This window comes from Lycium ferocissimum, chromosome 6 (genome assembly GCF_029784015.1).
Source record: "Lycium ferocissimum isolate CSIRO_LF1 chromosome 6, AGI_CSIRO_Lferr_CH_V1, whole genome shotgun sequence".
In the NCBI taxonomy this organism is placed as follows: domain Eukaryota; kingdom Viridiplantae; phylum Streptophyta; class Magnoliopsida; order Solanales; family Solanaceae; genus Lycium; species Lycium ferocissimum.
In genome coordinates this window covers 30,122,858-30,135,195 of record NC_081347.1, presented here as the reverse complement: position 1 = coordinate 30,135,195, position 12,338 = coordinate 30,122,858, and positions in this window count along the sequence as shown.

Sequence of the window (12,338 nt, the reverse complement as noted above, 5' to 3'; positions counted from 1 at the left end):
TTTTTGTTTTTTTTTTATTTTGCAAAAAATTCCTTTTTCCCACTGGGCTTCCCATGATTTTGGTTTTTTCCCCGCTTTTAATAGGGGAAATAAACCCCCCCGGGGGTTTTTTTTTCCTTGGTTTTCGGGAAATTTTTCTTCCCCCTTTTTTATTTTTGGGGTTTTAAAATTTCTTCTTTTTTTTTTTTCCCTTTTTTTTGGATTTTGGTTTTCAACGTTTTCGAAATGTTTGTTTTTTTTTGGGTTTTTGGGGGCCCTTGTAAAAAAAGTATATATTTTTGGTTTCCCAAAAAAAATTTTTGTATATATAAAAGCAAACTTTTGAAAGTGTTTGGTCCTTTCAGCCCCTATCATTTCCGGTTAAAAGGGGCCCCCCCCTGCCTAGTAAAAAAAATTTTAAAACCCGTCCCCCAAGGAAAAGGGCAATTAACTTCCTTTCCTTAAAATGCCCGGGATCTTTTTGCAAAAAAAATCCCCAAATGGGGAAAAAAAAAGGGCCCATAATATGTCCCAAAAGATCACTAAGTTCAACCAAAACTCTCACTTAGAAAATTTAGCAATAACTCTCGAGTTTGAAGAACTCAAGAACAAGACGCAAATGATCCGCGTATGTCTCCGCCTCGGACCCGAATATACCAGATATCATCGATGAATACGATCACAAATAAATCTAGGAAGGGCCTGAACACATTGTTCATCAAATCCATAAATACTTCCGGTGCATTAGTTAGCCCAAACGACATTACCTGGAACTCAAAATAGCCGTATCTAGTTCAAGGAAATTTGTCTTGAATATCTTTCTCCCTAACTACTTTGATGATACCCGGATCTCAAATCTATCTTTGAAAACCATTTGGCGCTTTGTAATTGATCAAATAAGTCGTCAATCCTTAGGAGTGGATATTTGTTCTTGATAGTCACTTTATTCAGTGGCCGATAGTCAATGCACATTCGCAAGGAGCCATCTTTCTTTCGGGCAAACAACACGGGTGCTCCCCACGGGGAAGAACTAGGCCGAATAACGCCTTTCTCAAGCAAGTCCTTTAATTGCTCCTTCAACTCTTTCAACTCTGTGGGAGCCATTCTGTAAAGAGGAATAGATATGGGCTTTGTATTCGGTAGCACATCTATAGCGAAATCAATCTCCCGCTCTGGAGGGAGGCCTGGAAGCTCCTCCGGGAATACATTTGGGAACTCATTCACTACTGAGACAGACTGAAGAGTTGGCGATTCAGCTTTTACAGCATGGACCCGAACTACATGGTAAATACAACCATTTGTGATCATTTTCCTTACCTTGAGATATGAAATAAACCTACCTTTCAGGGACGCTGTATTTCATTTTCATTCTAAAATCGGTTCTCCCGAAAACTGGAAGCGAACAATTTTCATCCTACAATCAACATTGGCATAGCAAGAAGCCAACCAATCCATGCCCATGATAACATCAAAGTCCACCATATTTAACTCATGTAAATCAACCATAGTACAATGGTCACAAATCACAACTACACAATTTCTATATACTCGACTATTATTACCGGTTCCAAGGTGTAGATACCTCAAAAGGTTTAATTGACTCCGGTTTGACCCCAAACCGACCCGCAATATATGGAGTAACATATGACAATGTGGAGCCCGAATCTATCAAAGCATATACATCATGAGAGAATACCGATAATATACCTGTGACGACATCGGGGGAAGACTCAAGATCCTGGTGTCCAGCCAAAGCATAAATACGGTGTTAAGGACTGCTAGAACTGGGGGCTCTCCCTCTGCCTCTACCATGGCTAGCGGGTGCATGTGAACCTGGCCCCTAGGGCGTATAGAGGATGAAGACCCAGTTGCCGACCCTAAAGGCGGAGCCCTACCCCTGCTACCAACCGAGGGGCAATCACGCATGATATGGCCTGGCCGACCGCACGCATAGAAAACCTCTGAACCTAGTAGACACTGGCCCCAATGCAACTTCCCGCACTGGGAACATCGTGGCACGGGTGGCCTTGCCTGACCCGAATAACCTCTGTACTAAGAACCTGAAGCCCTGAAACTCTGACTCAGCCCGAAATAAGTAGATCTATCCAATCTCTGGCCTGTGAACCGTAGAGGGGCACTAGTCATAGAATGGCCTGAATGCCTAGGAAACTGCTGTCTTTGCCCGCCTCTAAACTCACTCGTCGGACCCGAAAATCTAGCCCTCTTGCTATACCCTTTATCATGCTCACACTCACTTCTTTGCTATTGTTGGCTTTCCTCCAAATTCTGGGCATGGGCTTGAATGCGTGAAATATCCATGTTGTCGTAATGAACGCAGTCAAGCACCTATTGTTACATCTCAATTTTTTTTTCATTGATGCACCGTGAATAGACTAACGAAGGGCACGAAGTATACGATGTTTTGATAAGTAAGAAATAGCATTTGATGATCCTAATTGAGATTTCAAAGACATTCGAGGTAAGAGAAGAAAGTTACCAAGAAAGGGCAAGGTATACATTATGTATCCGAAAGGATTTACGAGTACTGAGTTAATGATGACTTAATGATGTTTTAGAGAAGAGTTATAATGTCCCTTAGATTGGTAACGAGGTGCTAAACAAGTGTTAAGAAGGTTCCATAAGGATTGGAGATCAAACGAGTCGACGAGAAAGAGTTCGGAAAAAGCTGGGCATTATACGGCCCAACATGCGCGTATGTTAGGCCGTATATTCGCCCAAATTGGCGGCCTTCCGGACCAAAAGTACGGCCAAACATACGGTTCATATAAATTATACGGACCATATGTTGGTCCGTGAAACCAAAGCGGGACAGATTGTGAATTATTAAAAAGGGAACCAAGTTCATTTCATTTCATTTTCATCTTCACTCCCCTTCTCTCAAAAACTCTCTAGAACATTTCTCCACACCTCTCCCACAAGAATTCAAGAGATACAAATGATCAACTTCATCAAACCAAGAGAATCTAGTGTAAGAAACTCATTAAAGCTCATTTAAGACAAGAAATCCAAGTGGAAGTAGAATTAGGGTTTTACTCAAGTGAAGTGTTTCCACCCAAAGTCCATTCCTATACCATCTAAGGTAAGTTTTTTGATCTTTTCATATTGTTTAAAATATTGAGAGGTTGAAAGACTCCGATTGTAGAAGGAGATAGAAAATGGATCATGAATGTGGGAATAGTATCATTTTTGAGTAGTAGTTTGGAACGAGTCATGATTCTTGATATGTTGTGATTATAATTATGCTATAAATGGCGTTAAGAACATGGGATAGACATTGTATATGAGTGAATGTAATAGTGTGTCATGACCATGGATATGGATGATTTGAAGTGAATTGGGAAATATGGATAAAGTAGGTGAATAAAGACTCTTGCTTATGATGTTGTGAATGCTATTATAGATGTTTGGGAGTTGATATATGATATGGAGGAAGTTGTATAAACAAAGGAGATCTTTGCCCAATTTTCTCTAGCTTTAGTCAAGTATGCTAAGCTATCGATTATCTAATGTTAGTATAACTCTAATGAAGGTAGAAACGTGAGCATTGAAGGAGAACGTTCAAGTGATAGAATAGCTGAACGAAAAAGTATGTAAGGCTAACCCTTCTTTCAATAAGGCATGGTTCCTTGGCCATATATCTATTCTTTCATGAGCCTATGATGACCTCTAAATGATTCTATCTTTAAAGCAATTAAAGCACATGATTCTCGTTATGTTTATGATTCTACTAAATTCCTTATACGATGGGTGATCCTCTAAGGATAGATGTAATAAAACGACGTTAGTAATGATGTCAAAGATGCTTATGAGCTCTTATGTATATGTGTCTATGTATGACTATTATGTAACACCGAGCTTATATGGCCGGGTATGATATGTATCCCGCGCACACCTTACCGATTGGGTACGGATAACCCTGAGCCTTGGTAGGGCCAGGTATGTATAATCACCGAGCCTTGCCATAGCCGGGTATGTGAAACACCGATCCTTCATGGTCGAGTATGCTATGAATACGACTATGGATACGAATATGAATATGAATATGGATATGAAATGTAAATAAATACGGATGCGAATACGGATACGGATATAGACGTATGTACACAATCACGCATTAGAAATGGAAGGTCCCTATGAAAAGCAAGTAAGTGTTTACGACGATGGTTCTACTACCTCTCATCTTATGCTATTTCTTATGTCGTCTATTATGCTTCTCTAATGATGTTGATTATGCTTTACATACTCAGTACATTCTTCGTACTGACGTTCTTTTATTTGTAGACATTGTGTCATGCCCGCAGGTGGCCAGGGAGACAGGCTTGATCCATAGCTTTATTACTCAGGGACTACGTAGCGGGGTTCCATTTCATTCGAAGCTACAGCTTTTGGTATCTATTCTTTTGTGTATATACTTATGGGCTTGGCGGGGTCCTGTCCCGCCTATATGATATGACATACTCTTCTTAGAGGCTCGTAGACATGTGTATATGGTTAGATGTATTTGGCCTTGTCGGCTTATATTTTGGATATCATTTTGTTAGCCTCGTCGGCGTATGTACATTGATATGGGCATAGTTGTTGATGGTGATATAAATGTATTGTTGTCCAATGGGATTAGTATGAATAATGGATAAAAAGTATGATTTAGCTATGTGTCTCACCTAGATGTAAATGTGAATGTACGATAAGAGGTGCCCGAGTGGGTTAGCACCGGGTACCCGTCACGGCCCTCTAGTTGGGTCGTGACACCTATCCATCAAATGTGGCACTAGGCCTCTCACAAATCGGTGCACTCGGTCACCCATATCCGCTACCATGGACGGAGCGTACCTAGCCAAGGAATTGAAGCGGAGACTATACTCTAAGGCAGTCATACTTCTTTGCCTAAGATTCAAGAATTTATCGGCTCTAGCTCGCCGAACCTCTGGAGGCAAGTAATGTCGGAGGAAGGCATCCACAAATTCTTGCCATACCGGGGGAGGTGCATTGACTCCCCGTGAAGCCATCCAAACCGTGTACCAATGAACCGCGACATCCTGGAGTCTATAGGATGCTAACTCTACCAATTCAATGTCTGAAGCATGCATTAACCGAAGTGTCCTCAACATCCCATCAATAAAATTCTAAGGATCCTCATCCGACTTTGACTCGAAGAATTCCGGAGGATTTAAGCTAATAAAATCACGGGCCCTTGCACTAACAGCCCTATCACCTTGCCAACCACCTTGCCGGCGAGTCCGAGCGCAACTAAGCGAGTAAGCAAATGAATGGCCTCTTTCAAATCTTGGCCGAAGTCGGTGGAGGGAGTCAGGGGTGAGGGCGGGGCGAGGCTTCCTCATGCTCCCGAGATAGGCACCGAGAGGAGGGACCGAGATTGAGGCGCATTCGGAACTCACCTTTCTCTATATGCGATTTGGCGGTACTTTCGACTCGTTTTTCGCCTTTGTCTTGCCCTTTTGGTACAGCGTAGCCTTTTCTTTTTACAAGCATTTCTGAAATACATAATACACGGTTAAGGAAAGAGAAATCCTTATATTATGGCTCTATCGCACGATCTTATGAAGAAAGAAGGTCATTCATTCCTAAAATGCCCGCAACCTCCTATTTATAAGTGTGGCGCGCAATACACCCATAAACAAGACTCTACTGGACACGGCTCGTAGACACACCCAAGGACAGAACTGTTCTGATACCACTTTTGTCACGACCCGACCGGGAGGGCGGCATGACGGGCACCGGTGCTAGCCCGCCGGGCACCTCTTATCGTACATTCACATTCGTCTAGGTGAGCCACATAGCTTATTCATAATTTCTATACACCCATAATATTAATCTCGTTGGGCAGCAACACATTTATGTCATCATCGACAACAATGCCCATATCCATATACACAAGCCGACGAGGCTATCAAAATGATATATAAAATATGAGCCGACAAGGCTGCAAGGCATCTAACCATACACAACTGTCTACGAGCCTTTAAGAAGAGTATGTATCATCATATAGGCGAGACAGGACCCCGCCATGCCCATATGTATGTACATAAAAGAATAATACCCAAAGGCTGTAGCTCCGGATGAGACGGAGCTCCTCTATGCAGTCCCTGGATAAGAAATCTATGGATCAAGCCCGTCTCCCTGTCCACCAGCGGGCATGACGCAGCGTCCACAAACAAAAGGACGTCAGTATGAATAATGTACTGAGTATGTAAAGCATAATCAACATTATAATAGGAGCATAAGAAATAGCGTAAGAAGTAGCATAAGATGGGAGAATCCGGAGGTAATAGAGCCATTTGTTCCTCTATTGGCCATCATCATATTTACTTACTTGTCTTACATAGAGGCCTTCCATTTCCAATGCTTACTCATGCATATATACATACATATACATATTCGTATTCGTATTTATACCGTACCCGACCACAAAGGTTCGGTGATTCACATACCCGGCCATGACAAGGCTCGGTGATTATACATACCTGGCCCTACCAAGGCTCAGTGTTATCCGTACCCAACTGTAGAGGTGCGCGCGTGATAGGTATCATACCCTGCCCTATAAGCTCGGTGTTCCATAATAGTCATACATACTTAGACAGGTATACATAAAATTCCATAAGTATCATCAACATCATTGCCATCATCGTTTTCGTTACATCTATCCTTGGAGGATCAACTATCATATAAAGGAGGTACTAGAATCGTGAAAGTATCGAGAATCGTGAGCTTTTATAATCTTAGAGATAGAGTCATTTGGAAGACATTATGGAACTCATGAAAATATATATATATATATATATATATATATATATATATATATATATATATATATATATAACACAAAGGAACCATGCCTTAATGAAAGAAGGGTTAGCCTTACATACCTCTTTGTCTTCTTAACTACTTAACGTTCACCGTCGAAGCTTGAACAGTCTACATTAGAAGGATTCATACAATGGTTAAGCCTTAATGATACTCTTAAATTCAAACTAGAATAATTCATGATCTAATGAAAATTGGTTGGCATTTCCCCTATTTCGTCAACTTCCATCATTTTACAAAACAACTCCTAAACATCCATAATAACACCCACAATATCATAATCAAATGATCACATTCCATTAAGCCTTCAAAATTCATCCTTATTTTCAACTTATACTCATAACTTTCACACTCAACCTTAGCATATTTCCATACAATGCTTCCTCATCACTATTACTACATTCCATAACAAGATTATATCCATATTATACTAAGGATCATGACTCAAGTTAGCTTAGTACTCAAAAACATCATAAAAGTTACATTTAACCCTCATTTTCTACTTTCTTCTTCTACCCAAGTTCTTCAACAACGAAGCATCCATGATGACATGAAATAATCATGAAAACTAACCTTTTATCTCATGGGAATGAGCTTTGGAGTAGCTATCAACTTATGTGAAACCCCTAGCCGCAATACCTAAGAATTCTTTGTAGCCTACTAATCCTAGCAAGACTTCTAACACATGGGTACCTTGATTCTTGCCTCTTGATCTTTGTTTTCTCTTGGATTGGGATGGAATAGGCTTGGAGAAGGGTTTTGAGCTCTCAAGACTTGTGGAAGATGAAAAAATGAAATAAATGAACAAAGGCCATCTATTTACAAAAAACATAAAAATTCAGCCCGATGGACTTATACGGACCACTTATACGGTCCGTATAATATTATACAATCCATATAAGTGGACCGTATAACACCACCATGGGAAAGTCCCTTTCTGAAATAGGTCAAGTTATACGGACCGTATAAGTGGTCGTATAAAACCTCCAAGAAAATGACCCTTTCTGTGAAGGTCATGTTATACGGACCCTCCTTATACGGACCGTATAAAGTTATACGGACTGTATAAGTGGTCGTATAACTCCCAGTTATGCGAAACTTTCTCGCGTTGATTCGTTTGACTTCCAATCCTCGTGGAACCTTCCTGGCACTTCCATAATACTTCATTAACCATACAATAGGCCCTATAACAGCCCCTCAAGACATCACAAAATAGTTATTAGCTAAATGATAGCGAAAACCCTTTCGAACACGACTTACATTTCACTTCCTTCAATAAACTAAATTTCACATGTTCATACAACTTCAAAATCTTATGGTAAGCACTTTAAGCTATCTAATACTCTCCTTAATCTCATAAGAACTTCATGTTCACCTTAAGCTCGCATTGGTCTACTTTCAAGGCAATAAATCTGGAAATTTCCGAGGTGTAACATGATGTGCATGAAATTGTAGCAAGGCTGAGAGATTCAACAACTAACAAGAACATATACAGGGACATTGGTTCGCATTGCTGCACTCCTCTGGGTGGAACAGTATTTCCAAACTGATTACCACCATAATTAATTTGGTAATACAACATAGTAACCATGTGAAGGACTTCACCTAGTCACCATTAAATCCCAACTTAAGCATTATATTTTCTAATGAAATCCCACTCTACCTTGCACCCAATCACCATCAAATCTCAACTTGAGCATTATATTTCTAAGGAAATTCCACTCTACCCTGTCATACGTTTTGCTCATATCGGTCTAAGCCAACTTTCTCTTGAGTCTTCTGCTTTAATAATGCATAATTTCAGAATAAGAACAAGTGAGAAAAAAATAATAATGCATAATTTCAGATTCGATCATAGCATTCTCTGTGATATATCGCTTGGGAATAAAAGCACTTTGAGCTTCTAAGATTATGGCCTGCCTGCAATGCTTCATACGATTTGCTAATACCTTACTTGTTATACAATGAATAACATTACATAATGAGATAGATCGCAAATCAGAGTACAATGCATTATAAGCGAAAAATAAATGAGATACAATTGGAGTTTTAGGTGTGATCTTTGTCCCATGTAGATGACCCTGAGGCGCATGAAATTGTAGCAAGGCTGATAGATTCGGCAACTAACAAGAACAGATACGGGGACATTGGATCGCAATGCCGCACTCCTCTGGTTTGAACAATATTTCCAAACTGATTACCACCATAATTAATTTGGTAATACAACATAGTAACCATGTGAAGGACTTTTCGCACCCAATCACCATCAAATTCCAACTTAAGCATTATATTTCTAAGGAAATCCCACTCTACCCCGCACCCAGTCACCATCAAATCTCAACTTGAGCATTATATTTCTAAGGAAATTCCACTCTACCCGGTCATACGTTTTGCTCATATAAGTCTTTAAAGAGGCAAAGCCAACTTTCTCTTGAGTCTTCTGCTTTAATAATGCATAATTTCAGAATAAGAACAAGTGAGAAAAAAATAATAATGCATAATTTCAAAGTCGATCATAGCATTCTCTGTGATATATTGCTTGGGAATAAAAGCACTTTGAGCTTCTGAGATTATGGCCTGCCTGCAATGCTTTATACCATTTTCTAATACCTTACTTGTTATGCAATGAATAACATTACATAACGAGATGGATCGCAAATCAGAGTATAATGCATTATAAGCTAAAATAAATAAGATACAATTGGAGTTTTAGGTGTGATCTTTGTCCCATGTAGATGACCCTGACGTGCATGAAATTGTAGCAAGGCTAAGAGATTCAGCAACTAACAAGAACATATATGGGGACATTGGATAGCATTGCTGCACTCCTCTGGGTGGAACAATATTTCCAAACTGATTGCCACCCTAATTAATTTGGTAATACAACTCGTGAAAGACTTTTCGCACCCAGTCACCATCAAATCCCAACTTAAGCATTATATTTCTAAGGAAATCCCACTCTACCCCGCACCCAGTCACCATCAAATCTCAACTTAAGCATTATATTTCTAAGGAAATCCCACTCTACCCTGTCTTACGTTTTGCTCATATCGGTCTTTAAAGTGGCAAAGCCAACTTTCTCTTGAGTCTTCCGCTTTAATAATGCATAATTTCGGAATAAAAACAAGTGAGAAAAAAGTAATAATGCATAATTTCAAAGTTGATCATAGCATCCTCTGTGATATATCGCTTGGGAATAAAAGCACTTTGAGCTTCTGAGATTATTGCCTGCCTGCAATGCTTCATACGATTTGCTAATATCTTACTTGTTATACAATGAATAACATTACATAACGGGATAGGTCGCAAATCAGAGTACAATGCATCATCAACAAAAAATAAATGAGATACAATTGGAGTTTTAGGTGTGATCTTTGTCCCATGGAGATGACCTTGACGTGCATGAAATTGTAGCAAGGCTGAGAGATTCAGCAACTAACAAGAACAGATATGGGGACATTGGATAGCATTGCTGCACTCCTCTGGGTGGAACAATATTTCCAAATTGATTACCACCATAATTAATTTGGTAATACAACGTAGTAACCATGTGAAGGACTTTTCGCACCCAGTCACCATCAAATCCCAACTTAAGCATTATATTTCTAAGGAAATCCCACTCTACCCTGTCATACGTTTTGCTCATATCGGTCTTTAAAGCGGCTAAACCAACTTTCTCTTGAGTCTTCCGCTTTAATAATACATAATTTCGGAATAAGAACAAGTGAGAAAAAAATAATAATGCATAATATCAAAGTCGATCATAGCATTCTCTGTGATATATCACTTGGATAAAAGCACTTTGAGCTACTGAGATTATGGCCTACCCACAATGCTTCATACGATTTGCTAATACCTTACTTGTTATGTAATGAATAACATTACAGAATGAGATAGGTCGCAAATTAGAGACTAACTCAGGATTTTTCTTCTTTGGTATTAAAATAATATTTGTCAAATTACCTCGTGACGCTGGCAAATTATCATTCACACAACGGAGAACCACTTTTGAGACTTCGTTTCCAACTATATGCCAGAAATGTCGAAAGAACCCAGGATTCAAATAATCAGGGCCTGGTGCTTTAAATCAATTTTTTTTCTTAAAATGTGATATGTCATGCCAATTAGGAGAAAAGAAGGATTTTATGTATCTAGTATTTATTGAGGAATAGTGATAGTTAAGTGGTATTCTAATCCTAAAAGAAACATAAGTGATATTAGTAGGCAATTCTCAAAGCATGAGTGACCTTTTAGCGAATTTACTCCTAATCCCTACATAACAAATTTCTGTATTATTAATACCTGCATAACTCTAACGAGCAACCAAACAACTCCCAAGTGTTAACAATAATTGACAAGCTTGCAACAAATTTAATGATTAAACCTGGTAGATTTGTAGCTAAATGATGAACTTACACTTGGCATGAATATTTGGGTTTCTCCAATTTTTAGTTAAGATTTCTTCATTCTTCACTAAAAATTTCAAAGTTGAGTTATTGAAATTGGAGAAAATTTCTATTAAGAAGCATTACTATCAAACACACTCGCAAGTATACACAACTAGTAAATAAAAAAATAGTTAATAGCAATTCCGAGAACTTGTATTAACTATTAACTAAATTGACCTATTTTTAATTTATCGCGTCAAGAAAAAGAATCAAGTTGATTTGTTGTAAATTATTACTACGAAAAATTGGTGAAATAATTAAAGAAGGTTTCTTAGAACGATTTGGATAACGATGGAGATAATATTCATTGAAAGAGCTGGAATTAGTTACAAACCGCGTCGCTCATCAGTCGTTGAATTAGTCGTACCTAATAATTTTTTGGCTAATCCATAGCTAAATTTGTTTTATAAAAAAGTGAAAAGGGAAGTCTTGTTATCTTTAAAATAAAGAATATTGAATATAAATTTTTGTCCAATGCGATAATAACTAAAAAAAGTTCTCATTTAAACATCGCCGCGTAAACTAAATGGGAGGGAGTATTATTTTCCAATTCCTTTCCTTCTCTTTTGTCATCAAATGGTGAAAATAGGTAGGTTAGGTTCTTAGGGAGATAACAATAAATAATATGTTGGACTTTCCTATAATAGAAAAATACTAGGAAAATTGTGGGTTCCTTCGGATAATTTGGTCACCACTTACCTGAAAAAGTGATTGCATTTTATACCTTTGGTTTAAGTTTACTTACCGCACACCCTCCACTATACGTTTCTCTCAACTTTCTTTTGAAATTTTTTAAAAATACTTTTCGAAAATTTTCTAAAGAACGTAGCTACAATTAACTGTATCAGCAAACGAGCTGTATCAACTGAAAATTGCGCGAAAAAGTTGTATCAAAACATACTGTATTAGCGTTGATAGCTACGTTTTATAAATACAATAGCTACGGTTCGTAATTTTTTAATATTATAGCTACATTTTATAAATACAGTTTAAATATTTGCACATAGCGTAATTTTTGCTTTTTCTTTACATTTGTATTTTCCTTCGTCTTCATTCTATCCAATCCAC